General features: G+C 46.9%; 1 long non-coding RNA gene across 1 annotated transcript in view; it reads left to right on the top strand.

Moving 5' to 3' along the window:
* The window catches only part of LOC129630042 (uncharacterized), a 52,594-nt gene extending 26,905 nt beyond the window's left edge, over positions 1-25,689 (top strand). Inside the window, exons 2-3 of the long non-coding RNA XR_008703476.1 lie at positions 20,897-21,003; positions 24,918-25,689. This is a non-coding gene — a long non-coding RNA (uncharacterized LOC129630042). The remainder of the gene's footprint in view (positions 1-20,896; positions 21,004-24,917) is intronic.
* Positions 25,690-27,659: the final 1,970 nt, after the last annotated feature.

Here is a 27,659-nt window from a genome sequence, read left to right as displayed (position 1 = left end):
AGAAGTTTCGGGATTGCTCTCTAGGCCATGCATTAAAGATGGCCCTCATCTCGAAATGACGGGGGCGTTTCTTGGGTTTTCTCGAGCTGCGGCGCCAGTGTGGGTTTTCTTACGAGGTACGACGGGGAGCTCAAGGAGCCTCTCGCGTGGCGCCAACGAAATCAGGTCTCCATGCCCATGGCGAGGTGTAGCGTGTCATTGCTATGGAGTCATGGTAGGGGAATCGGGCCTCAAGACGCGTTGAAGAAGGACTCTCAAGGTCTTCCTCTGGTTGCGGCAGGAAACCCTTGATTCCCTCGACTAGTGCCGGTGACCTCAGAGAGCTTCTCAGGGTGCCTCTGAGAATTCAGGCGTCCTGTGGAGTGGGGCAGGCCCTCTCCTGAGTCCCTGGGTTTGGTGGAATGGAAGTGGGCCGCATCTCGAGTTGAGGCAGTAAATTCAGGGTTCCTTTCCATTTCTGACTTCAATCACAGGGTCCCTGCAGAGTTGGGACAGGAGAGTCAGGCCTTGTCTTGTGTTGAGGAATGGAACTCCGCTTGACTCTCGAGTTTTTCACGGGATGACCGGCCACTTGTCGAGTTTTATTTGGGACCTGTGGGTTTTTCCAGTCAATGCAATTAGGATGTCAGTGCCCCTTCGTGTTATGACTTCATCCACTGTGTTACATTCGAAGAGGTGTCCGGGCATCGGGTTCTTATCAAGAGTGGACACGGAAATCGGTGTCTTTTGGAATGTGGCATGACACACGAGACTTCCTCTCGAGTTTCAGTGTTAGACCGGCCTCCTCCTGAGTGCGACAGGAAGGTCGGGATCCCTTTCCAGACAAAGCAGGGGAATCGACCCTCATGTCTAAATCAGGAGGGGAGAAGGGGCTCAGATGAAGTGGTCCCGGGAACCTCGGTGTTCTTCTCGAGTGACACCGGTATGTCGGGGAACTTTGTGGGTTGCATCAAGGGCATCAAGTACCGTTTCGAATTTCAAGAGGGAAGGTGGGATTTGTCTTGAGACGCCTCAGCGGGAAGGGGCCTCATCTCAAGATGACTGAGGAACCTCGTGGTTTTTCTAAAGTTGCGGCGGGATTCTCAAGTGATGACGGGAACTCAGGGAGCCTCTCGTATTGCCCCAGGGAACTCCAATCTCCATTCGAGTTGTGAGGGGGAACTGGGAATTGCTCTCGTGTCGCTGCAGGTAAATAGACGTCATCTAGGCTTGTGCCCAGAAAATCCGTGTTCCTCTCCAATGGCCACAGGGATCTTGGTGTTACATTCAAGGTTCACCCGGGGAGTCAGGCCTCGTCTTGAGTGGAAGCAAAGAATTCCGCTCTCCTCTCCAGTTGCGACGGGTATCTCTTGAAGCCCACTGAGTGGCCTAAAGGGAGTCAAGCCTCCTGTGGAGTTTTGAGAGAGGACTCTGGTTTGCTCTCTAGGCCCTGCAGGAAAAGAAGAGCCTCATCTCACAATGATGGGCAAATCTCGTGGTTTTTCACGAGCTGTGGCACAACGTGAGGGGTTTTCCTCGAGTTACGACGGGGAACTAAGGAAGCCTCTCTTTTGGCCCCAGGGAAGTCCAGTCTCCATTTGAGTTGTGAGGGTGGAGTGCGACATTGCTCTCGAGTCACTGCAGAGGAATCCGGCCTCTAGATGCGCTGAAGGGGGAATTCTGAGGTCTTTCTCGAGTTGTGGAAGGAAACCCTGTGTTTGCTTGACTTGTGACGGTGACCTCAGGGAGCTTCTCCTTGTGCCTATTGGAAGTTAGGAATACTGTGGACTTGGGAGGGGCCTCTAGGAATCCACTTGTTTTAGTGCAATGGAAGAGCGCCTCATCTCGAGTTGAGGCAGGAACCTCAGGTTTCCTTTCCTGTTTTGATGTGGGTCTCGGGCTGTGTATGCCGTTTCAAACAGGGAGGTAGGTCTCGACGTGTGTGAAGGCATGGAACTCTGCTTTCCTCTCGAGTTGTCAAAGGTGTTTCAGGCCTCCAGCCGAGTTGAATTTGGGACCTGGGGCTCTTTTCGGATTAACAACCAGGGCATCAGAACTCCTTCATGTTGTGAGTGGATTCTTGGCTGACATTCGAATCGGTGCAAGGAAATCAGGCCTGATCTCGAGTGGATGGGGAAATCAGTGGCTTTCGAATTGTGACAAGGTCCCCGGGCTCCCCTCCAGTGTCAAGTAGATACCAGCCTCCTCTCGAGGTGCGACAGGGATGTTGGCATTCCTTTCCAGGTGAAGCAAGGCAATCGACCCTCATCTCGACTTGAGGTGGGGAAAATGGGGTTCTTCTTGACTTGTGGTGGGAATTTCAGCATTCCTCTCGAGTGGTGACTGGTATCTTGGGAAACTTCTGGAATTTCATAAAGCATGGCGAGGACCCTTTCAAGCTCCAAGGGAAACGTGGGCTTTCTTTGGAAACACTGCAGCATAAAAGGGTCTCCTCAAGCATGCAGGTGAGAATTTCGTCATTTGCGTGGAGTTGTGGCAGGAAGCTTAGGGTTCCTCTCGAGTTGCCTGTCGACCTGGGGGACTGCTCATGTTTCCTCAGGGAAGTCAGATCTCCTTTGGCATTGCAAGGGCCACCTTAGGATTCCTCACACATTGCTACAGGGATGAATAGGGCCTCATCTTGAGATGAGGTGGGAACCTCAGGGTTCCTCTCCATTTCTGACTTCGTTCACAGGGTCTCTGAAGAGTTGGAACAGGAGAGTTAGGCCTCATCTTGTGATGAGGTTGGAACTTCCCTTTCCTCTCCAGTTGTTCACGGGGTGACAGGCCACTTGTCATGTTGTATTTGAAACCTGCGCCTGTTTTCGGACGATGCAACTGGGTTGTGAGTTCCCCTTCGTGATGTGACTTAATCCTCAGGGTTACATACGACCAAGTGCCAGAGCATCGGACCTTTCTTGAGTGGACGGGGAAATCGGTGTCTTTCGGAATGTGGCACGACACACGAGGCTTCCTCTCGAGTTTCAGTGTGAGACCGGCCTCCTCCTATAGTGGGACATGAAGGTCGATATCCCCTTCCAGACAAAGCAGGGGAATAGACCCTCATGTCGAGATCAGGAGGGAAGGGACTCAGATTAAGTTGTGCTGGGAAACTTGGTGTTCCTCTCGAGTCAGACCGGTATGCTGGGGAAATTTTGGGGTTGCATCAAGGGTGTCAAGTACCATTGCGAATTTCAAGAGGGAACGTGGGATTTCTCTTGATACGCTGCAGTGGGAAGAGGCCTCATCTCACGATGATGGGGGAACCTCGTGGTTTTTCTCGAGTTGCGGAGAGATTTTCGAGTTACGACGGGCAACTCAGAGAACCTTTCATGTTTCCCCAGGGAAGTCCAATCTCCATTCGAGTTACGAGAGGGAGTTAGGGATTCCTCTCGAGTCGCTGCAGGGCAAATAGACCTCATCTAGGCTTGTGTCCAGAAACTATGTGTTCCTCTCCAGTGGTGACAGGGATCTAGGGGTTGCATTCAAGATTCACCTGGGGAGTCAGGCCTCGTCAAGAGTGGAAGCAAATAACTCCACTCTCCTCTCGAGTTGCGACGGGAATCTTTTGGAGCCCATTGAGTGGCCTAAAGGGAGTCAAGCCTCCTGTGGAGTTTTCAGAGAGGACTCGGGATTGCTCTCTAAGCCCTGCAGGAAAAGAAGGGCCTCATCTCGCGATGATGGTGGAATCTCGTGGTTTTTTTCGAGCTGAGGCGGGAGTGTGGTGTTTCTCACGAGTTCACAGGGAACACAGGGAGCCTCTCATATGGCGCCAGGGAAGTCCAGTCTCCATTCGAGTTTAGAGGAGGAGAGTGGCATTGCTCTCGAGTCACGGTAGGGGAATCGGGCCTCAAGATGCATTGAAGAAAGACTCTCGAGGTCTTTCTCGAGTTGCTGCAGGAAACCCTGTGTTCCCTCGACTTGTGCCAGTGATCTCAGGGAGCTTCTCTGGGTTCCTATGAGAAGTCATGGATACTGTGGAGTTGGGAGGGGCCTCTTAGGACTTCCCTGGGTTTGGTTCAATGTAAGAGGGCCTCATCTCGAGTTAAGGCGGGAACCTCAGGGTTCCTCTCCATTTCTGTCTTCGATTGCAGGGTCTCTGCAGATTTGGAACAAGAGAGTCAGGCCTCGTCTGTGTTGAGGAATGGAACTCCGCTTGCCTCTTGAGTTGTTCAGGGGTGACAGGCCACTTATCACGGGACGGAGCAGGCTCTGATCACACCGCTCACCAGGCACTGATCACGTGACTGAACAGGGTCTGATCACATGACTCAGCAGGCACTGATCACGCGGCTGAGCAGGCACTGATCATGGGGAGAGAATCCACTCATCACGGGTTTGAGCAGGCACTAATCACGAGACTGAGCAGGCACTGATCACGCGACTCAGCAGGCGCTGATCATGCAGCTGAGCTGGCACTTATCACACGGCTGAGAATCCACTGATCACGGGACTGAACAGGCTCTGATCACACGGCTGACCAGGCACTGATCACGCAACTCAGCAGGCACTGATCACGTGACTGCAAAGGCTCATATCAAATGCCTCAGCAGACACTGATCACGTGGCTGACAAGCTCTGATCGTGCGGTTAAGCAGGCACTGATCACGTGACTGACCAGGAACTGATCACGTGACTGAGAGGCACATATCAAATGGATCAGCAGGCACTGATCACCTTGCTGAGCAGACAGTGATCATGCGACTGAGCAGGCACTGATCACACAAATGACCAGGCACTTATCTCATGAATGAGAAGGCAGGCACTGATAACGTGGCTTAGCAGGCACTGATCATGCGGTGGACCAGGCAATGATCTCGCAGCTGAGCAGCCACTGATCACGCAGCTGAAATGCACTGATCACATGGCTGAGCAGGCACTGATCACGCAGCTGGCAGGCGCTGATCTTCGATTGAAAGGCACTAATTATGCGGCTGAGCAGGCCCTTATCACGTAACTGAGAAAGCACCTATCACATTGCTCAGAAGGGACAGATCACAGGGCTAAGCAGGCACTGATCACACAGCTGAGCAGGCACTTATCTCGTGACTGAGAGGCACATATCAAATGGTTCAGCAGGCACTGATCACGTTGCGGAGCAGACACTGATGACGCAGCTGAGCAAGCGCTGATCACGCGGCTGGCAGGCCCTGATCACGCAGCTGACAGGCGCTGATCATGCGGATGACAGGAGCTGATCAGGCGGCTGAGCAGGCAATGATCACTCGGCTGACCAGGCACTGATCACATGGCTGACCAGGCACTGATGACATGGCTGAACAGGTGCTGATGATATGTCTGACAGGCAGTGATCAGGTGGCTGAGCAGGCACTGATCACCCGACTAACCAGGCACTGATCATGTGACTGAGAAGGCACATATCACATTGCTCAGCAGGCACTGATCACGGGGCTAAGCAGGCACTGATCACGTGACTGAGAAGGCACATATCACATTGCTCAGCGGGCACTGATCACGGGCCTGAGAAGGTACTGATCATGCAAGTGCGGGCACTGATCACGTGACTGAGAAAGCCCATGTCAATGGCTCAGCAGGCACTGATCACAGGGCTAAGCAGGCGCTGATCACGTGGCTGACCAGGCGCTGATGACTCGGGTGACCAGGCAGTGATCACGCGGCTGACAGGCACGGATCACGTGGCTGAGCAGGAAATGATCAAGTGGCTGACAGGCAGTGATGACACTGCTGACAGGCGCTGATCATGCAGCTGAGCAGTCTCTGATCTGCGGCTGAAAGGCACTGATCACTCAGCTGAGCAGGCCCTTATCACGTAACTGAGAAAGCACATATCACATTGCTCAGAAGGGACAGATCACAGGGCTAAGCAGGCACTGATCATGCAGCCGAGCAGGCGCTTATCTCATGACTGAGAGGCACATATCAAATGGTTCAGTAGGCACTGATCACGTGGCTGAGCAGGCTCTGATCTGCGGCTGAAAGGCACTGATCACTCGGCTGAGCAGGCATTGATCACGTGGCTGATAGGCGTTGATCACGCAGCTTAGCTGGCAGTGATCACGTGGCTGAACAGGCACAGATGACTCGGCTGAGCTGGCGCTGGTCACACGGCTGACAGACACTGATCACGCGGCTGAACAGGCACTGATCACGAGGCTGAACAGGCACTGATCACACAGCCACAGGCACTGATCAGGCGGCTGACAGGCACTGATCACGCGGCTGAGCAGGTGCTGATGACGCACCTGACCAGGCGCTGATCACGCGGCTGAGCAGGCACTGATCACGTGGCTGACAGGCACTGATAACGTGGCTGAGCAGGCAATGATCACGCGACTCACTAGGCACTGACCACGTGACTGAGAAGGCACATATCACATTGCTCAGCGGGTACTGATCACGGGCCTGAGCAGGTACTGATATGTGAGTGCAGGCACTGATCACGTGACTGAGAAAGCCCATGTCACATGGCTCAGCAGGCACAGATCACAGGGCTCAGCAGGCACTGATCAGGCAGCTGAGCAGGCGCTGATTATGAGGCTGACCAGGCGCTGATCACGTGGCTGACAGGCACTGCTAACGTGGCTGAGCAGGCAATGATCAAGCGGCTGACAGGCACTGATCACGCTGCTGAAAGGCACTGATCACTCGGCTGAGCAGGCCTTTATCACATAACTGAGAAAGCACATATCACATTGCTCAGATGGGACAGATCACAGGGCTAAGCAGGCACTGATCACGCAGCTGAGCAGGCGCTGATCATGCGGCTGGCAGGCCCTGATCACGCAGCTGACAGGCGCTGATCATGCGGATGACAGGAGCTGATCAGGTGGCTAAGCAGGCAATGATCACTCGGCTGTCCAGGCACTGATCACATGGCTGACCAGGCGCTGATGACATGGCTGAACAGGCGCTGATGATGTGCCTGACGGGCACTGATCAGGTGGCTGAGCAGGCACTGATCACCCGACTAACCAGGCACATATCACATTGCTCAGCAGGCACTGATCACGGGCCTGAGCAGGTACTGATCATGCGAGTGCAGGCACTGATCACGTGGCTAAGCAGGCTCTGATCTGCGGCTGAAAGGCACTGATAAGGCGTCTGACAGGCAACTGATCAGGAGACTGACAGGCACTGATCACGTGGCTGAGCAGGCGTTGATCATGTGGCTGACAGGCGCTGATCATGCAGCTGAGCAGGCACTGATCACGCGACTGACCAGGTACTGATCACATGACTGAGAAGGCACATATCACATTGCTCAGCAGGTGCTGATCACTCTGCTGAGCAGGCACTGAACACGAGACTGAGCAGGCGCTGAACACTGGGCTGAGAAGGCACTGATCACACAGATGAGCAGGCAATGATCACAGGGCAAAGCAGGCACTGATCACGTGGCTGAGCAGGCACTGGTCATGCAGCTGAGCATGCACTGATCATGCGAATGAGCAGGCTCTGATCACACAGCTGAGGAGGCACTGATCACTGGGCAGAGCAGGCACTGATCACACGGCTGAGCAGGCACAGATCACATGGCTGACAGGCGCTGATCAGGCAGCTGATCAGGACCTGGTCAGTCTCGTGATAAGTTCCTGCTCAGCCACCTGATCAGCGCCTGTCAACCAAGAGATCAGTGCCTGCTCAGCCACCTCCTGATCAGTACCTGCTCTGCCCAGTGATCAGTGCCTGCTCAGCCGTGTGATCAGTGCCTGCTCTGCCCAGTAAGCCAACTTTTTCACTCTCCACTTTTATTTTAACAAAGAGGCTTTTAGGTTCCTCTTCACTTTCTGCAATAAGGGTGGTGTCATCTGCATATCTGAGGGGACTGATATTTCTCCCGGCAATCTTGATTCCTGCTTGTGTTTCTTCCAGTCCGGCTTTTCTCATGATGTACTCTGCATATAAGTTAAATAAGCAGGGTGATGATACACAGCCTGGACGTACTCCTTTTCCTATTTGGAACCAGTCTGTTGTTCCATGTCCAGTTCTAACTGTTACTTCCTGACCTGCATAAAGATTTCTCAAGAGGCAGGTCAGGTGGTCTGGTATTCCCATCTCTTTCAGAATTTCCCACAGTTACTGTGATCCACACAGTCAAAGGCTTTGGCATAGTCAATGAAGCAGAAGTAGATGCTTTTCTGGAACTCTCTTGCTTTTTCCCTGATCCAGCGGATGTTGGCAATTTGACCTCCGGTTCCTCTGCCTTTTCTAAAACCAGCTTGAACATCAGGAAGTTCATGGTTCACGTATTGCTGAAGCCTGGCTTGGAGAATTTTGAGCATGACTTTACTAGCATGTGAGATGAGTGCAATTGTGTGGTCGTTTGAGCATTCTTTGGCATTGCCTTCCTTTGGGATTGGAATGAAAACTGCCCTTTTCCAGTCCTGTGGCCACTGCTGACTTTTCCAAATTTGCTGGCATATTGAGTGTAGCACTTTCACAGCATCATCTTTCAGGATTTGAAATAGCTCAACTGGAATTCCATCACCTCCACTAGCTTTGTTTGTAGTGATGCTTTCTAAGGCCCACTGGACTTCACATTCCAGGATGTCTGGCTCTAGGTCAGTGATCACACCATCGTGATTATCTGGGTCGTGAAGACTCTTAGACATGTCTAGACTAGAGTAGCGAAAACAACAATACTAGATATTTAATATTGACTATTTTCCAGTTCACAGGACTCTGACATTCATTTGGGTCAATGTTTTCTAGTATTTCCAACAGTTTGATATGTAAGGGCTACCCTTTATGGAGACCATTTAAATAAGAACTCAGAACTTGAGCAATATTATCAAAACCCACAAGGCTCACACTGAGACATACATAAATCCAGACAGACAGCCAAGAGATCTTGCAGTTTTCTGCCTGAGATTTAAAATATTTATTTGAGCCGTTTTCCTGGGGGATGGGGCGGGGGCAGCAAGGCAGGCTTTGGTAACAAGCTCATTGTGTGTAATTGCATATGAAAAGAACCAGCTTTCCGGGGTCCAAGACAAAAAGGTTCCTTGGTAACCAATTTTGTCTGGATCTATAGAATATCATGACCCTCCTAGGTCAGGTCATCTTTCTTTTCTGTAGTCATCATTTTATCCCTAAATCATAGACAGCTTGGATTGTCTCTGTGGGGTGGATTTCCTTTCCTTGGGTTTCATCTGGCGGCAGTAGGTGAAAGAGGTCCGAGAGCCTCTCCTGGAACCGGGCTTTGGGGTGGGGCTCACTGCGCGCCTATGGTGAAGGAGGGGACCACACTGGGAGTGCGCCAGGGGCGGGGCAAACCCCCGGCAGCGAAGGCCGAGGGTCGTGTGGTGTCGGGGCAGGGGTGGGGGTCCCAGTTATACTCTTGGGGGTTACCACTGCGGCTGGTAATGCACCGTGAGCGCGCCAAGGGTGGGGCAAAAACAGGCGGGGCCAGTCGGGATTCCTATCGGGGCGGGCTGAGGGGTCCCTGTTGTGCTCTAGGCGGTCGCCATTGTGGCTGGGAACTCACGGAGAGCGCGCCAGGGGCAGGGATCTTGTCGTGTCGGGGAGGGGGTGGGGGTCCCAGTTGTGCTCTCAGGGGTTGCCATTGTGGCTGGGAAAGCCCATTTCGTGTGCTCCTGGGTCCCCCTGGATCGGCATCCAGTGGGCAGAGCAGAGGGGTGCGGACCACAGGTAAGGGAACTGGGACTGCGTGGAACAGAGAACCACATACTCCATTCTTGGGGCTCCCCAACCTGGCAGTCGCAGAAAGGCCTCGCCTTTGGGGTCAAGGCCTTTACCGCTTCAGCCCTTTGTGGAAAGCTCAGAGCTGCCTGATTTTTCCAACAGTGTAGTGTCCGCTGGAAGTCCAAGGGACAGAACCCTGAACTCTGGCCGGCTGGCCCAGCCCTGCCTCTGGCTCTTTGTAGGCCAGGGGATCCTTGACCACCTGCTGGGATGGGAAAGGGAAGGGTCCACGAATTGCACCCTAGAAACTTAGTAGGGTGCATGGATTTAAAAACCCAGTGGCTGCCCAGGCAGAAAAGGAAGGAGGGCACCTTGCTGCACTTTCATGACAGAATCTGTGGTTGTCCTGCTGAGGGGGCGTTTCCATGGGGACCCTGTGCAATAAAAGTTTGGTGTTTTGGAACTGAATAATTAGAGCGTGTAAAAATTTTAAATTATGTGGTGGTATAATTAAAAAAAAAAAACACCAAGCTCCAAGTTTTTTGGAAATTGAAGTCTAAATATTCAAGGCCTATTTTCCTTCCACTGTGGCATTCTATGAAGAAATGTGCGTGTTTTTTTTTTTTGTTTGTTTGTTTTTAAGAAAAGTGTCTGAAAAATGAGGGAAACAGGAAACCCAGAGGTGCCCCTGTAGTTTGGGGAAGGCCTTAGGAGGTCACTTGGAAATGCTGCTGGCTGTGGGGAGGCAGATGGGCACAGAGCTGTGCAGGCTTGTCCTTTGCATGCATGTTCTTGTGTGTGGAATCCAGCTCGGAGCCATCTCCTGATGTGTAAGAATTTCACAGACAAACCTTGAGCTAAGCAGTGCATTTTTTTTCTAAGGAAATCTTTGTCTTAAGCGATGTTAATATCCTATGTATTTCCGCTCGACTCTGGCTTCAGGTCAGTTTCCCCAAAAGCCTCAGAAGCGACTTGAACTAAACAGTAGGTTTTCGTCCTACCTTGTTCTCCTAATCCATGTTAAGGAAACGATGTATTTGCCTGGAAATCTCCCTTTCTTCAAGATTCATGTCAATCAATTTTTGGCCCGGGATGACTCACCTGCTGCCCATGTTATCTCAATGCATGTCGTGGGGGAGGGGCCTGGTGCCATTCTCTGAGACACTGCCTTTCTTTCCTTAGCAGACTGCTAGTGGCTGTATAACATCTGGCTAAAGACCAGCAGGGGGTGCTCTTACTCCCCGCCCCACCCCCACCCTGCTGCAAGACTATGTCAGCAGCTTTCTCTATCTCTTTCATCCTTTAATAACACTTGATGACACAAAAGCTCTGAGCGATCAAGTCATATCGAATCTTCATTTCAGATTGACGATGTATTCCATGGTATTGCCATCTTAAGTCTTTCCATCGCTATGGAGTATCTGTCCATGTATTCAGGATATTTTTCAGCCATGGTGTAGAATTTCCAGTGTGCCAGTCTTGTCATCCTCGTTACATCCATGGCAAAGCATTTTATTCATGTTGACATTATTGAAAGGGAATTTTTTTTAAATTCCTTTTCAGATTATTATCTGCTAGTGTATACAGATAAAACTGTGTGATCATTCATTTTCATCACTTTGGACAGCTTGATAGTTGTCTTTACTTTCTTTCCTTTCTCATACTTTAAGATTATCCTGGCACATACATGTACTGCCTCACCCCTAATCTCAGTCATGTGTTCAAAGAACTTCTGTCCTTTTATTTATTTATTTTTTGTAACACTGAATTCGTTTTGACTATGCTGGGTCTTTGTTGCTAGGTGGAAGTTGCTAGGACCTCTGGACTGCAGTCTCCCATCTCTTGTTGACCTCTTGCTGACCTCTCCAGAATCCTGGTTGGTGGGAGCTTGTTAGTTCCTTGTTCCTTACCAGGACCTCCTGTTGTAAGATGACTCCTGCAGGTGTTTTCTCTTCTCTGTTGCCTGGCAAGGGTGGGTGGTCACTGGTTCATTTAACAGAGTGTCATTTGGTTCTCTGGAAAAAGGTCCTTCTCAGAGTAAATGTATAAAATTGTAAAAGTCAATGTTTGAAATTATGTATATTCCTAATTGGGTAAGTTGGCTTTTTTTGTTGTGTGTTAGAACTCATCACCAGACCAAAGGCCATGTAGATCTTTTGTTGTTTTCTCAAATTGTATAGTTTTTTAAATGGAATTCTGGTGTTAGTTGCAAAGTTTGTGCTTCTGTTCATGTCTTTTTTTTTTTTTTTTTTAAATAAACAGTTATTTATTTCTAGTTGATTGATCACTGCTTTACAATATCGGTTTGATTTGTCATACATCCACGGGAATGAACCATAGATGTACGTGTGTCCCCAGCTCTGGAATCTCCCTCCCACATCCCATGCATCCCCACCTCTCTAGGTTATTACAGTGTCCGAGTTTGAGTTCCCTGAGTTCTAACAGCAAATTCCCACTGGTTGTCTATTTACAAATGTTGGTGTACATACCTCCATGCTGCTCTCTCCATTCATGTCACCCTCTCCCTCTTGTTCCCCACCCTGGTCCGTAAGTCTGTCCACTTTGTCTGCGTCTCCAGCGCTGCTATGTGAACAGATTCGTCAGACCCATCCTTCTCAATTCCATGTTTTTCTCTTTCTGACTGACTTGCCTGTTTAATATGCTCTCGGTTCATCCCCTTCCTTAGAACGGACTTAAATGTGTTCCATCCAGGCTCTGACTGTTCCTTAGCCGTGTTTTGAGGAGGATCATGGAGCCATTGTGCTCCATTTCAGTTTGGGCTTCCAGCCTTAGTGCTCACAGCAGAGCTGCTTGTGGGTGAGCCCTCTGAGGTCTGCAAGCGTGGGGCTGCCCACTCTTCCCTGGCGGGAGCTTTGTCTCCTCAGGCCCCTCAGGGCTCGGGCTCCAGGGTCACGGGGCTGCGCTCCCAGCTGAGAGGAGCGGGGTTGCCTCTGTGCCCTCCAGCAGGGAGGCGCTGCAAGAGGGGAAAATGAGGACGAAGTAGACATTTCCTGTGTCCAGCTGAGCGCTGACCGGAGGTCCATCTCCGAGCACTCGGGGGTTGGGGCTGGGGGGGAGAGCTCCATGTGCAAATGGCGGGTTTTCAGTTCGATTTCTTTTCGATGGCCTAGAGGATGGCCTTCACAGATGTTCTTCCGAGTAGGTGGCCAGTTTTCCTGTCCCTGTTTCTTCAGAAGACTGTCCTTTCCTCTTTGCTCGTTCCTGGTTTGATTTTCATGAACTGACCACATCCATATGTGTTCATTCCTGGGCTCTCTCTTCTCTCCTGGAGTCCATGTGTCTGTGTTCCTGCCAGTTCCTCACTGTGGTGGTTACTACAGGGCCGTGCTGTAGTTTGAAGTCAGAGAGGAAGATGCCTCCAGCTGTGTTCTTCTTTCTCAGTCTTCTTGGCCCTTTAAGGTCCTGTTCAATATTAGCAGCCTACTAGTAGGAGTATTTCTGTTTCTGTGAAAAAGGCCATTGCATATCATTTTGTGATTGCAGTCAGTGGGACTTATCACCCCCTGCCCAACTACAAATGCCATCTCGCTCTCCTCCTTTTCTGCCTCGGCCCCAACTATACCTTCCAGTAACATCCAGCGTATAATATAACTTGGGGGAGATTCATCCCTCTTTCTGGCAGCACTTCCCATGTAGTTTCACGTGCCAAATAAACTCAGGTTGTTTCATATCTCTCTTTGGGAAGTCTCAGGGGCCCTCTGAAGCATCCCAAAGTTCGCTAGAAGGCAATTATTTAGGCAGGCTTATGCATAGATATCCAAAGCATTTCCAACAGTCAGGTAGGATCACATAAGTCACCGTGACACAATACTTCTCCACTTAGCCAAAGCTAACAAAAGATTTCAAAGGTCAACCTAGAACAGATTACTTAAGACGTAAAGACACTTAAAATCCATTAGCAAAGGCAGTTCAACATCTCAAGAAAACTTGTGCTAGGCACAAAACTCTTTTCTGGGCGTCCACTTTCCCTACAGCCTCCTTATCTCATTTTGTACCCATTCCTGTTCTTCTCCCATCCTGAAACTGCCGCCTGTAAGAGAGAACTACTTCGGTTTCCTTCATAAAATGCGATTTCATTCCACACACCTTCTTTTCATAACAAGTCAGACATCTCCCTTCAGCAACCCAGAACTGACTTTTATATTGGCATTCTATAGATTGGTGAACATTCGTATCAGTGATAATACCCCGCCCCCGCCCCCCACCCTCCACCCACAAGAACAAAAGAAAACAACACAAAGAAATTGCTTTCTTACACTGAACATGTCAGGATGGTGCCGGACACTCTTCATGGACAGTCAAAAATCTCTTGTTTCTGCGTCCTTTCAGGTCGTGAATGTTTCAGAACTTCAATTTATTTGGAAATGACCTAGCTATTCAATACACTGTCGTCACCTAGTTTAGCACAAGGATAGAAACTCAGGTACCCAAAACACCTGGAGAAACGATTGTAAGTTCAGTTCACTTCAGTTGCTCAGTCGTGTCTGACTCTTTGGGACCCCGTGGCCTGCAGGACACCAGGCTTCCGTGTCCATCACCAACTCAAGGGGCTTGCTCAAACTCATGTCCATCGAGTCAGTGATGCCATCCAACCATCCTATCCTCTGTCGTGCCCTTCTCCTCTGCCTTCAATCAAGACTATTATAGACAGATATTTTAGAGTAAATTATTGTGAATGGTTTCTCTAAAAGCTCATATCACAGTTACATTTTTTATCTTTGTTGTTGTTTAGAGGTACTTGGTTGTTGACAAGCTTGTGACAGATATAACAATATAGCAGTTTTTAACGTAGAATAAACCTAGGCACTATGAACATTTTGTGCTTAATGTTGATGACTCTTCAGTTCAGTTCAGTTCAGTTCATTTCTGTCGCTCAGTCGTGTCCGACTCTTCGAGACTCCATAAATCGCAGAATGCAAGGCCTCCCTGTCCAGCACCAACTCCCGGAGTTCACTCAGACTCACGTCCAATGAGTCAGTGATGCCATCCAGCCATCTCATCCTCTGTCGTCCCCTTCTCCTTCTGCCCCCAATCCCTCCCAGCATCAGAGTCTTTTCCAATGAGTCAACCCTTGGCATGAGGTAGCCAAAGTGCTGGAGTTTCAGCTTCAGCATCATTCCCTCCAAAGAAATCCCAGGGCTGATCTCCTTCAGAAAGGACTGGTTGGATCTCCTTGCAGTCCAAGGGACTCGCAAGACTCTTCTCCAACACCACAGTTCAAAAGCATCAATTCTTCGGCTCCCAGCCTTCCTCACGGTTCACTTCTCACAGCCATCCATGACCATAGGAAAAACCATAGCCTTGACTAGACAGACCTTTGTTGGCAAAGTAATATCTCTGCTTTTGAATATGCTATCTAGGTTGGTCATAACTTTCCTTCCAAGGAGTAAGCGTCTTTTAATTTCATGGCTGCAGTCACCATCTGCAGTGATTTGGGAGCCCCCACCCAAATAAACTCTGACACTCTTTCCACTGTTCCCTCATCTATTACCCATGAAGTAATGGCACCAGATGCCATGATCTTTGTTTTCTGAATGTTGAGCTTTAAGCCAACTTTTTCACTCTACACTGTCACTTTCATCAAGAGGCTTTTGAGTTCCTCTTGACTTTCTGCCATAAGGGTGGTGTCATCTGCATATCTGAGGTGATTGATATTTCTCCCGGCAATCTTGATTCCTGCTTGTATTTCTTCCAGTCCGGCGTTTCTCATGATGTGCTCTGCATATAAGTTAAATAAGCAGGGTGATGATATACAGCCTGGATGTACTCCTTTTCCTATTTGGAACCAGTCTGTTGTTCCATGTCCAGTTCTAATTGTTGCTTCCTGACCTGCATACAGATTGCTCAAGAGGCAGGTCAGGTGGTCTGGTATTCCCATCTCTTTCAGAATTTCCCACAATTTACTGTGATCCACACAGTCAAAGGCTTTGGCATAGTCAATGAAGCAGAAGCAGATTTATTTCTGGAACTCTCTTGCTTTTTCCCTGATCCAGCAGATGTTGGCAATTTGATCTCGGGTTCCTCTGCCTTTTCTAAAACCAGCTTGAACATCAGGAAGTTCACGGTTCACTTATTGCTGAAGCCTGGCTTGGAGAATTTTGAGCATTACTTTACTAGCATGTGAGATGAGTGCAATTGTGCGGTCGTTTGAGCATTCTTTGGCATTGCCTTCCTTTGGGATTGGAATGATAACTGCCCTTTTCCAGTCCTGTGGCCACTGCTGACTTTTCCAAATTTGCTGGCATATTGAGTGTAGCACTTTCACAGCATCATCTTTCAGGATTTGTAATAGCTCAACTGGAATTAATCACCTCCACTAACTTTGTTCATAGTGATGCTTTCTAAGGCCCACTGGACTTCACATTCCAGGATGTCTGGCTCTAGGTCAGTGATCACATCGTAGTGATTATCTGGGTCATGAAGACTCGTAGATATGTCTAGAGTAGAGTAGCGAAAACAAAAATACTACATATTTAATATTGACTATTTCCCAGTTCACGGGACTCTGACATTCATTTGGGTCAAAGTTTTCTTGTATTTCCAACAGTTTGATATGTAAGGGCTACCCTTTCTGGAGACCATTTAAATAAGAACTCAGAACTTGAGCAATATTATCAAAAACCACAAGGCTCACACTGAGACATACATAAATCCAGACAGACAGCCAAGAGATCTTCCAGGTTTCCGCCTGAGATTTAAAATATTTCTTTGAGCCGTTTTCCTGGGGGGTGGGGTGTGGCGGCAAGGCAGGCTTTGGTAACAAGCTCATTGTGTGTAATTGCATATGAAAAGAACCAGCTTTCTGTGTTCCAAGAAAAAAAGGTTCCTTGGTAACCAATTTTGTCTGGATCTATAGAATATCATGGCCCTCCTAGGTCAGGTCATCTATCCTTTCTGTAGTCATCGTTTTATCCCTAAATCATAGACAGCTTGGATTGTCTCTGTGGGGTGGATTTACTTGTCCTCGGGTTTCATCTGGCAGCAGTAAGTGAAATATGTCCGAGAGCCTCTCCTGGAACTGGGCGTGGGGGCAGGGCTCACCGGAAGCCCGTGGTGAAGGTGGGGACAGCACCGGGAGCGCGCCAGGGGAGGGGCAAACCCCGGGCGGCGAGGGGCGGGGGTCGTGTCATGTCGGGGCACGGGTGGGGGTCCCAGTTGTGCTCTCGGTTGTCGCCACTGTGGCTGGGAACGCACCAAGAGCGTGCCAGGGGCGGACAAACCCGGCTGGCGCGGGACGGGAAGGCAGGTCGTGGCAGTGGTGGGTGGGGGTATTCCCCAGTTGTGCTCTCGGGGGTAGCCATTGCGTCAGGGAACGCCCATTTAGTGCGCTCCTGGTTCCCCTGGATTGGCATCCAGTGGGTGGAGCAGAGGGGTGCGGACCATAGGTAAGGGAACTGGGATTGCGTGGAGCAGGGAACCACGTATTCAATTCTCGGAGCTCCCCAACCTGGCGGTCGCAGAAAGGCCTCGCCTTTGGGGTCAAGGCCTTTACCACTCCACCCCTTTGCGCAAAGCTCAGAGCCGCGCGGTTTTCCCAAGCAGCCTAGTGTCCGCTGGAAGTCCAAGGGACAGAGCCCTGAACTCTGGCGTGCTGGCCCAGCCCTGCTTCTGGCACTTTGTAGGCCAGTGGGCCCTTCACCACCTGCTGGGATGGGAAAGGAAGGGTCCACGGATTGCACCCTAGAAACTTAGTAGGTTGCATGGATTTAAAAATGCAGTGGCTGCCCAGGCAGAAAAGAAGGGAGGAGGGCACCTTGCTGCCCTTTCATGGCAGAATCTGTGGCTGTCCAGCTGCGTGGGACTTTTCATGGGGACCCTGTGCAATAAAAGTTTGGTGTACTGGAACTGAATAATTAGAACGTGTAAAAATTTTAAATTATGTGGTGGTGTAATTAAAAAAAAATAAAGCAAATTGAGGTCTAAATATTGAAGGCCTGTTTTCCTTCCACTGTGGCATTATATGAAGAAATGTGTGTGCTTTTTTATTTGTTTTTTGTTTTTCTTTTCTTTTCTTTTTTAAGAAAAGAGTCTGAAAAATGAGGGAAACAGGAAACCCAGAGGTGCCCCTGTAGTTTGGGGAAGGCCTAAGGAGGTCACTTGGAAATGCGGCTGGCTGTGGGGTGGGGCAGATGGGCTGTGCAGGCTTGTCCTTTGCATGGATGTTCTTGTGTGTGGAAATCCAGCTTGGAGCCATCTCCTGATGTTTAACAATTTCCCAGACAAACCTTGAGCTAAGCAATGCATTTTCTCCTAAGGAAATGTTTTTCTTAAGCGATGTTAATATCCTATGTATTTCCGCTAGACTCTGGCTTCAGGTCGGTTTCCCCAAAATGCTCAGAAGTGACTTGAACAAAACAGTATGTTTTCCTCGTACCTTGTTCTCCTAATCTATGTTAAGGAAATGATATATTTGCCTGAAAATCTGCCTTTCTTCAAGATTCATGTCAATCATTTTTTTGCCTGGGATGACTCACCTGCTGCCCATGTTATCTCAATGCATGTCGTGGGTGAGGGGGCCTGGTGCCACGCTCTGAGACATTGCCTTTCTTTCCTTAGCAGACTGCTAGTGGCTGTATAACATCTGGCTAAAGACCAGCAGGGGGTACGCTTACTGCCCCCCACCCCCACCCCGCTGCAAGTCTATGTCAGCAGCTTTCTCTATCTCTTTTGTCCTTTAATAACACTTGATGACACAAAAGCTCTGAACGATCAAGTCATATCGAATCTTCATTTCAGATTCAAGATGCATTCCATGGTATTGCCATCTTAAGTCTTTCCATCACTATGGAATATCTGTCCATGTATTCAGGATATTTTTCAGCCATGGTGTAGAATTTCCAGTGTGCCAGTCTTGTCATCCTCGTTACATCCATGGCAAAGCAATTTATTCATGTTGACATTATTGAAAGGGAATTTTTTAAAATTCCTTTTCAGATTATTATCTGCTAGTGTATACAGATAAACCTGTGTAATCATTCATTTTCATCACTTTGGACAGCTTGATAGTTGTCTTTACTTTCTTTACTTTCTTGTACTTTAAGATTATCCTGGCACATATATGTACTGCCTCACCCCTAATCTCAGTCATGTATTCGAAGAACTTCTGTCCTTTTATTTATTTATTTTTTGTAACACTGAATTCGTTTCGACTATGCTGGGTCTTTGTTGCTAGGTGGAAGTTGCTAGGACCTCTGGACTGCAGTCTCCCATCTCTTGTTGACCTCTTGCTGACCTCTCCAGAATCCTGGTTGGTGAGAGGTTGTTAGTTCCTTGTTCCTTACCAGGACCTCCTGTTGTAAGATGACTCCTGCAGGTGTTTTCTCTTCTCTGTTGCCTAGCAAGGGTGGGTGGTCACTGGGTCATTTAACAGAGTGTCCTTTGGTTCTCTGGAATAAGGTCCTTCTCAGAGTAAATGTATAAAATTGTAAAAGTCAATGTTTGAAATTATGTATATTCCTAATTGGGTAAGTTGGCTTTTTTGTTGTGTGTTAGAACTCATCACCAGACCAGAGGCCATGTAGATCTTTTGTTGTTTTCTCAAATTGTATAGTTTTTTAAATGGAACTCCGTTGTTAATTGCAATGTTTGTGCTTCTGTTCATTTCATCTCTCTCTCTTTTTTAAACAGTTATTTATTTCTAGTTGATTGATCACTGCTTTACAATATCAGTTTAATTTGTCATACATCCACACGAACGTCCCCTCGTTCTGGAATCTCCCTCCCACATCCCTTCCATCCCCACCTCTCCAGGTTACTTCAGAGCCCCAGTTTGAGTTCCCTGAGTCCTAACAGCAAATTCCCGCTGGTTGTCTATTTACAAATGTTGGCGTCCATGCTGCTCTCTGCATTCATCTCACCCTCTCCCTCTTTTTCACCACTCTTGTCCCTAAGTCTGTCCTCTATGTCTGCATCTCCGGTGCTGCTATGTGAACAGATTCATCCGACTCCTCCTTCTCAATTCCATGTTTTTCTCGTTCTGACTGACTTGCCTGTTTATTACACTCTAGGTTCATCCCCTTCCGTAGAACGGACTCAAATGTGTTCCTTTTTAGGGCTGCATTCCATCCAGGCTCTGACTGTTCCTTAGCCGTGTTTTGAGGAGGGTCATGGAGCCATTGTGCTCCATTTCAGTTTGGGCTTCCAGCCTTAGTGCTCACAGCAGAGCTGCTTGTGGGTGAGCCCTCTGAGGTCTGTGAGCGCGGGGCTGCCTGCTCTTCTCTGGCGGGAGCTTTGTCTCCTCAGGCCCCTCAGGGCTCGGGCTCCAGGGTCACAGGGCTGCGTCCCAGCTGAGAGGAGCAGGGTTGCCTCAGTGCCCGCCAGCAGGGAGGCGCTGCAAGAGGGGAAAATGAGGACGAAGTAGACATTTCCTGTGTCCACCTGAGCGCTGACCGGAGGTCCATCTCCGAGACTCGGGGGTTGGAGCTGGGGGGGAGAGCTCCATGTGCAATTGGCGGGTTTTCAGTTCGATTTCTTTTCAATGGCCTAGAGGATGACCTTCACGGATGTTCTTCCGAGTAGGTGGTCAGTTTTCCTGTCCCTGTTTCTTCAGAAGACTGTCCTTTCCTCTTGGTTCGTTCCTGGTTTGATTTTCATGAACTTACCACGTCCATATGTGTTCATTCCTGGGCTCTCTCTTCTTTCCTGGAGTCCCTGTGTCTGTGTTCCTGCCAGTTCCTCACTGTGGTGGTTACTACAGGGCCGTGCTGTAGTTTAAAGTCAGAGAGGAGGATGCCTCCAGCTGTGTTCTTCTTTCTCAGTCTTCTTGGCCCTTTAAGGTCCTGTTCAATATTAGCAGCCTACTAGTAGGAGTATTTATGTTTCTGTGAAAAAGGGAATTCAATATCATTTTGTGATTTCAGTCAGTGTACTTGTTGATGGCTTTGTTTGCAATGGACATTTTAATTCCTCATTGTTCCAGTGCCTGAGCGTGGAATAGTTTTCTGGTTATTTGTCTTTTCTTTGGTTTCTTTATCAGTGCTTTCTAGTTTTCTGACTACTGGTCTTTTCTGTCCTTCATTAAGTTTGTTGCTAAATATTTTATTCTTTTGGATGCAATTATAAGTGGGATTTTCTTAATTTTTTTTTTTTCTGATTGGTATTAGTGTACACAAATGCAAGTGAGTTTTGTATATTGATTGGGATTGTAAGTTGTAGTATTTTATATGATTGCCAATTGATCAGAAATTTTTAAACTTTACCGAATGTAGTCTAACAACTTTTTGTGAAGTTATGGGGAAAATTTTATTTATAAAATCTGTTTCTCCCGCAGACCCAAGGCATGGTGGTTACTAATAGACTTCCCACAGTACTTCTTCATTCCATTTGGACTCCTTCAAGGGCAGTGGAGCATCACAGCTTTCCTTGAACTTCACCTGGGTAAGTCTGAGCTCTATAGAAAATTTTCATGCCTGTCTCATCTGACTTGTTTGTTTTGAAACATAATTTCCTTTCCGGGTAAAATGTACAGAAAACTTCTAGCAAAGGCAAAAAGTGCTCACATTTGCCACATCATCTAAAACAGTCTATGTGTTTTATCTAAAATGGGTGCATTCTCCTGCAGAACCTGCACATAGTCTCCAAAATCAGGACATCATATGGTTTCTACAGTATAATGTAATCCACAGCCCCACTTCCCTTTCAGTAATTGTTCAATTGTATGAATATAACTTTTCTTCCCATCTTTTTTTTTTTTTTAAGAATGTTACTGAGATTTTCAGTGATTTGGACAAATTTGATGGATTTAAAGCAGACGGCGAATATGGGATCTGTGTGGCCTTTTCTATATGGATATTTTTCACTAAAGATGGTTTTAATGTTTATTCATGTTGTAAAATGTGTGAATCCTGCATTCTTTTTTTTCTGCACAGTAATTAAAAATAAATAACATGCCATTTACCATTTAGATATTTGTAAGCATACAGTGTTGTAGTATGAACTACCTTTCCTTGTTTTGCAAACCGGTTTAATAATGTGTACCTTGTGCGTGCTTTGAAGAAACTCAGGAAACTGAGTCATTTACTGAAATGGCCCAAGATATCACCTTAGATACCATCGTCATCTTAAACCAAAGCAGGGGCTTCCTGGTGGTCCAGTAGCTAAGATTGGACACTCCCAAAGAAGGAGGCCCAGGTTCAATCCGTGATCTGAGAACTAGATTTCCCATGCCACAATGATATCTGGCTGGCCTCAACAAAGGTCGATCTGGTGCAGCCAAATACAAAAAAAAAAGAAAAAAAATCTATATTTAATAAAAATAAAGCCAAAGGAAATGCAGGGTATGGTTGTTGTACAGATTTACATCTTAGCTTTCCCTATTGATAAAAAAAAAAAAAAAAAGTTTCACAAGACTGTCATCATTCTATCTGGTATATACCGAGGATTCCTTTGAAATGAGATTTCTCTTGTAAATGTGACTCACAGGAGAGCCATCTTGAACTTGGGTTTCAGAGATGAGCATGTGTCCTCTTAAAGAAAAGAAAGTTAATTAGGTCCAACTAATTCTCATGCTGAAGTGGTATATTTTGGGGTAGCATTTGCTCCCCTTCACTTTGGATGTATCCCAATTTGCTTACACAGTCATCGCCTGAAGACATCCTGATATTTGAAAGTTTTTAAAGTTTTTAACTGTTAGAAGTAGAGCTGCTGTGTATTATTGTGTGATATTTTTTGTCTGGACACTTTTTCAAAACTGTTTAGTAAGTGCTAGACGTGTAGTGTTCAGGTCACAGGTGAGCCTTGTTTAGCTGTGGAAAAATCCGGCTAAATTTCTCTGGCAGGTGGGATCTTCCTGGGTAAGGGATGAAACCTGAGTGTCTTGCATCGTCACGCAGATTCTTTACCACTGAGCCACCAGAGAAGCCCGTGCCCCCTTCCCCTTTTTGAGCTTACTGGATCTAATAGGTGTGCAGTGCTACTTCACTGCTGTTTTAGATTGTAATTTCCTAATGATATATGATTTTGAGTATTTTTGATATGCTGATTTACTATCTGTATCTTTTCTTTGGCCAGGCGTTCAGATTTATACACTTTTAATGAGGTTGTTTGTTCCAGATATTTTGGTATATTTGGAGAACGATCCTTTATCATATATGTATTTTGTCAATATATTTTTCTGTGGCTTGTGTTTAAGTTTTGTGAATGAGGTTTTTCACAGTTTAAATTTATAATTTTTTAAAGTTCATGTTATAATTTTTATGTCCATTTTTGGATAGACTTTAGTGTTTTGTTTTGTTTTGGTTAAATTTCATAAGCAAAACAAAGGTACTGTAGATACAGTTTTAAACAAAGCTGAGGTATCACAGATACAATTTGCCTTTTATCTGTTGAGAAGTTTGAGTGAGGTTGGTGTACATTATAAAATTATGTCTACATTCATTTGACTGGATATGGCTTCCAATTATTTTTGGAGATGTCATGAGAAGTCAGTTTCCCCAAGGGAAACTGGGTGGGTTCTGTGAAACATGAACTGTCTTCGATCCCTGGGAATCACTTTCTGCTTCTTCTGGCTTTGGACTTGACTTGTTTGGAAATTTCATACTAGTGGAATCACAGAACGTTTCTCCTTTTTTGGTCTGGTTTATTTCACTTAATATAACGACCATAAGGTTCATCCACATTGTGGCATTGTCAGAATTACCGACTTTGAAGGGCCGAAAAAAATTCCATTGTGTGTCTACCACAGTTTGTTTATGGAACTGGCTGTCCATGGACACTTAGATTGCCTCCTTTTGTTGGCCAGTGTGAATCATGCTGTTGTGACTATGACTGCAGCAATATGCATTTTTTCAGCCCCCTTTTCCAAACCTTTTGGGTACATAGCATGAATTAGAATTGAAATATCTGTTTGTTCCATGTGTTAGTTTTGGAGTAATTTCTGTAGTGTCTTGTGCAGTGGCAGAACCATTTCAGTTTATCTTTTTGTATGGTAGAATACTGTTCAAGCTTTTGAATATACCCTGTGATGCATATTCATTCACCCACCGATGGACACTTGAATGGGTTCTACCTTTGGGCTATTGTGAATAAGGTCGCTATGAATATTTGTGTACCAGTTTTTGTTTGAAGTATTAACAACTACATAGTACTATGTATGAAAGAAACCACAAGGACCTACTCTATAGTTTTGGAAACTGTATTGAATATCTTATGATAACGTATAATGGAACAGAATCTCCAAAGGAATATATGAAAAAGACACGATACCCTGATAATTATTGTGCCAACACTATGTATTTCTACATGCCACTAAAATATTCAAATCCGTAAGTATATTTCACTGCTTGGTTATATAAAAGTAGAGAAGTCAAACAGAGAAGAAATAGACTTCCTGTCATTGCTCATCATCATTGATGCACTATTACTACCTGTAACACTCGTTGTATAAATAAGTGCTGGACTAGGAATTGACATTCGTGTAAACCAAGAGATGGTGAAGGTGTAAGGAAGTACAACTTACTGAATTCCTTAACCAAGGATTATGGAACTCTATGCACATGAAGTGAATGAACATCAAACGGTTTAGCTGAGCCACATTATTCCTAGAGTGATGAGCTTCCACCCCAGCCAATGTTAGCTCACAATTAAATCCTGCAGTCATCTGGCCTCAGTGTGTGCTTCCTGCCATCCAGAAAAAAAAGTGAGGAAGTCCTGACAAAATCGTTGCTATTTTTCTTTTTTGGATTTGTATTTTATCGCAGGGCTTGGGAAAAAGAGGGCCTAGCCTGTTTTCAGAGTTGCATCCCAAGGCTTGCTCTGGCGTGTTACCTATGTTGACAAACTGCTGATCCTGTTCAACAAAGGACAGTGATCTGCACTGCAGTATCTGTTGCTTGAGCTGGAATAGTAGGCATCCTTTCAAGTGCAGTCCTTCATGCTGAAACAGGTCTACCTGAAGCAGTAGCATAAGATGAACACATTGATCATATAGACATCGCATCCCATGAATTTGTAAGAATTTTTCAGGTATACCGATCATCATTGGAGGAACTGACTTGTCCCAGTAATAACTGGAGTATCCAGCATAACAACAGTTCCTTGACTAAATAATATGCTTACGGGTACTTCTTCCAGCGTTCTTTCTCCTACTTCGGTCATGAACAGGAGAAGCTGATGGCAGTGGTTCTTGAAATGTGTATCGATTCCTCGGCAGCACAGTCAGTAAATACTCTGCCTACCAGTGCAGGATATGGAAGTGATGTGGGTTTGATCCCTGGGTCGGGAAGATAACAATTCATACACTCGTTTTATGTGAACAAGTTTTATACTCATGAGTGTTTTTCTTCTGTATACAGAATATATAGGTGAACTATAAAGAAAGCTGAGCGCAGAAGAATGGATGCTTTTGAACTGTGGTGTTGGAGAAGACTCTTGAGAGTCCCTTGGGTTGCAAGGAAATCCAACCAGTCCATCCTAAAGGAAATCCGTTCTGGGTGTTCATCGGAAGGACTGATGGTGAAGCTGAAACTCCAGTTTTTGGAGAGCTGACTCATTTGAAAAGACCCTGATGCTGGGAAAGATTGAAGACAGGAGGAGAAGGGGACGATAGTGGATCAGCGACCCAATGGTCACGAGTTTGGATAAACTCTGGGAATTGGTGATGGACAGGGAGGTCTGGCGTGCTGCGGTTCAATGGGGGTCACAAAGAGTCGGACACGACCGAGCGACTGAACTGAACTGAACAGAAAAACAAATGCTGTTCAAGGACACTGAAAGAACCCTGATGTTGAAAATCAGATCTGTATTGTGAGCAATGCTTAGAAATCCATGAGTTGACACATAGTATTACGCCTATCATCCTTGTAGTTCCCTCAGTGAAATATGTTGTGAAAAGCTTTTCCTTTGTGGTATAGATTCATGAAGAAGCTAAATAGCATGAATCCTTACGTTGACAATTGTGAATTTAAATCTCCTGTGAATCCTATGTGACAACCACACATACCAACATGATTTAATAGTATTCTATCAATATTTTTAGTCCTACTGTATTTCAACTAAAAATGTCACTATACAATGGTGCATGAAGTCAAGACATAAAATCAGGGCAAATACAAAATATTCCATCCTTTGAGAAAGGAGCGAAAATATAATGTGCTTTGTCTATTGCATTTTTATGTATTAGATCCTTAAGTATTTTATTCACCACACCCAACTGAATGGTTCACAAATGTTTCAAAGAGGAAAGGATTATTTCTCTTTAATAATGAGGAGTTCAACTGCTCTCAAAGCAAATACCGGACGGTAATCACCATGCAGGACAAAGTTGATTATCCATATTTAGATTACTCATTCGTTAGCTTGCCAAAGGTTCTAGATCTGTTACCACATTTTTTTTACATAATATCCGCATGTGAAAGTGAAAGTGGCTCAGTGGTGCCTGACTCTGTGACTCCATGGACTATACAGTCCATGGCATTCTCTAGGCCAGAATACTGGAGTGGTAGCTTGTACCTTCTCCAGGGAATCTTCCGGACCCAGGAATGAAACTGAAGTCTCCTGCATTCAGAAAAATCATGTCCCTTGAATTTCTAGTTTACTGTATAGGACCACGGCAATGTGATTACGTAAAATTGTTTAGTTTCCTTTACGTTTCTCTTTTTTGATATAGATAGCAGCCTTTGGTTCTATCACTAGCATTGCAAGTAAAAAGAAAAAAAAAATAACTAGAGCTCCAAAAGTATTTTTACTGTTAACAATAAGTATAGCATAATGTGCGACCTAGCAACAGCTAGTGAGCTTGGACTGTCTGGAACATTCTTGGATCCTGCGAGAAAACACCCTGTGTGCACCCCTTGATACCGGGCCTAGAGACCAAAATGTACATGAAAGGAAATAGTGGAGCTGACCAGAGTAATGCGCCCAAACATGTCTGACACAGTGCCGCAGCCTGGTCCTTCATGGGCAATGCCACTATAACCTAGGAATGTCATTACAAGGTTCACAGATGGCATGCGAGCTGCTCGGCCCTGACACTGAGCTCAGCCCTGACTCTGAATTTTGGTCCTCTGAGCAGATCTGGACGTCTCCCATTGTAGAAGCTAAAACGTTCCTTCCAAATACACGCTTGCAAACGCAAACCAGTTGGCTGCCTCTCCTTCCACAAGGGAGGCTTCATTTACCTGCATTCTGCGAACTTCGCTTTCAAGCTGATGGACCAAAGACTTATTGTAAGTATTTTCTCAGGGGCTGTTTCCCCGGGGCTGGGGCCGAGGTAAGAGACCCAAATTCATAGGGAAAGGCAAAACCACATCCACATGTCTTTGCTCTGTAGGAGGGCTCTAGTGTACATAAGCCTGTACATAAGTGAACACAGACACTCTGTGTGCGTGTTGCTGCGTACCCAAAATAGGGCCACAAGGAGCCTCATGCTCTCCATGCGGCGCGGAAGCTGTGCGGCCACACAGCAGCTGAAGAATCCAACCAAATGCTCTTTTCTTACCTCTGACAGAGCTCGCATTGCCGTAGCCCTTGGCAGTTTGGAAACACTGGCCCCCAACCCCTCTAAAAGTAGGCCTGGGTTCTAGTTCAAATAGAAAGTCAATAGCGGAGCTGAGGACAGGAAAGCAGCAGGCATTTATCACATGCTCCTGCAGCCTGCTACTACAGGGACACTAACGCTAGAAGCTAGGAATGTCTTTGCAAGGAGCGCAAAGGACAGGGGAGAACCTCGACCCTGACTCTAGTATTTCAGTCCCCTGAGCAGATCTGAGGTTCTCCCGCTGTAGAAGCTAACCCATTCCTTTCAAATACAGGCTTCCTAACGCAGGGTCAGTTGGCTGCTTGCTCTTCCACGAAGCAGGCTTCCTTAACTTGCAAACTGCGAATTCCACTTAACAGCCTGGAGGAAAATCGCTTCTTGGAAGATTTTTTTCAGAGGCTGTATCCCCGGAGCTGGGGCCAAGCTAGGGGACCCATAGTGACAAGGGAAGGCAAAACCACATCCAATGTCTTTGCTCTGGAGGACAGCTTTGGTGAGCCTAAGTCTTTCAGGAATATTTCTGGCTCCAACAGAGTCAAATTCTGTGTGTGAAGCTGCA

Source organism: Bubalus kerabau, chromosome 16 (assembly GCF_029407905.1).
Source record: "Bubalus kerabau isolate K-KA32 ecotype Philippines breed swamp buffalo chromosome 16, PCC_UOA_SB_1v2, whole genome shotgun sequence".
Taxonomy (NCBI): Eukaryota; Metazoa; Chordata; class Mammalia; order Artiodactyla; family Bovidae; genus Bubalus; species Bubalus kerabau.
This window is presented reverse-complemented; position numbering and strand designations above follow the sequence as displayed.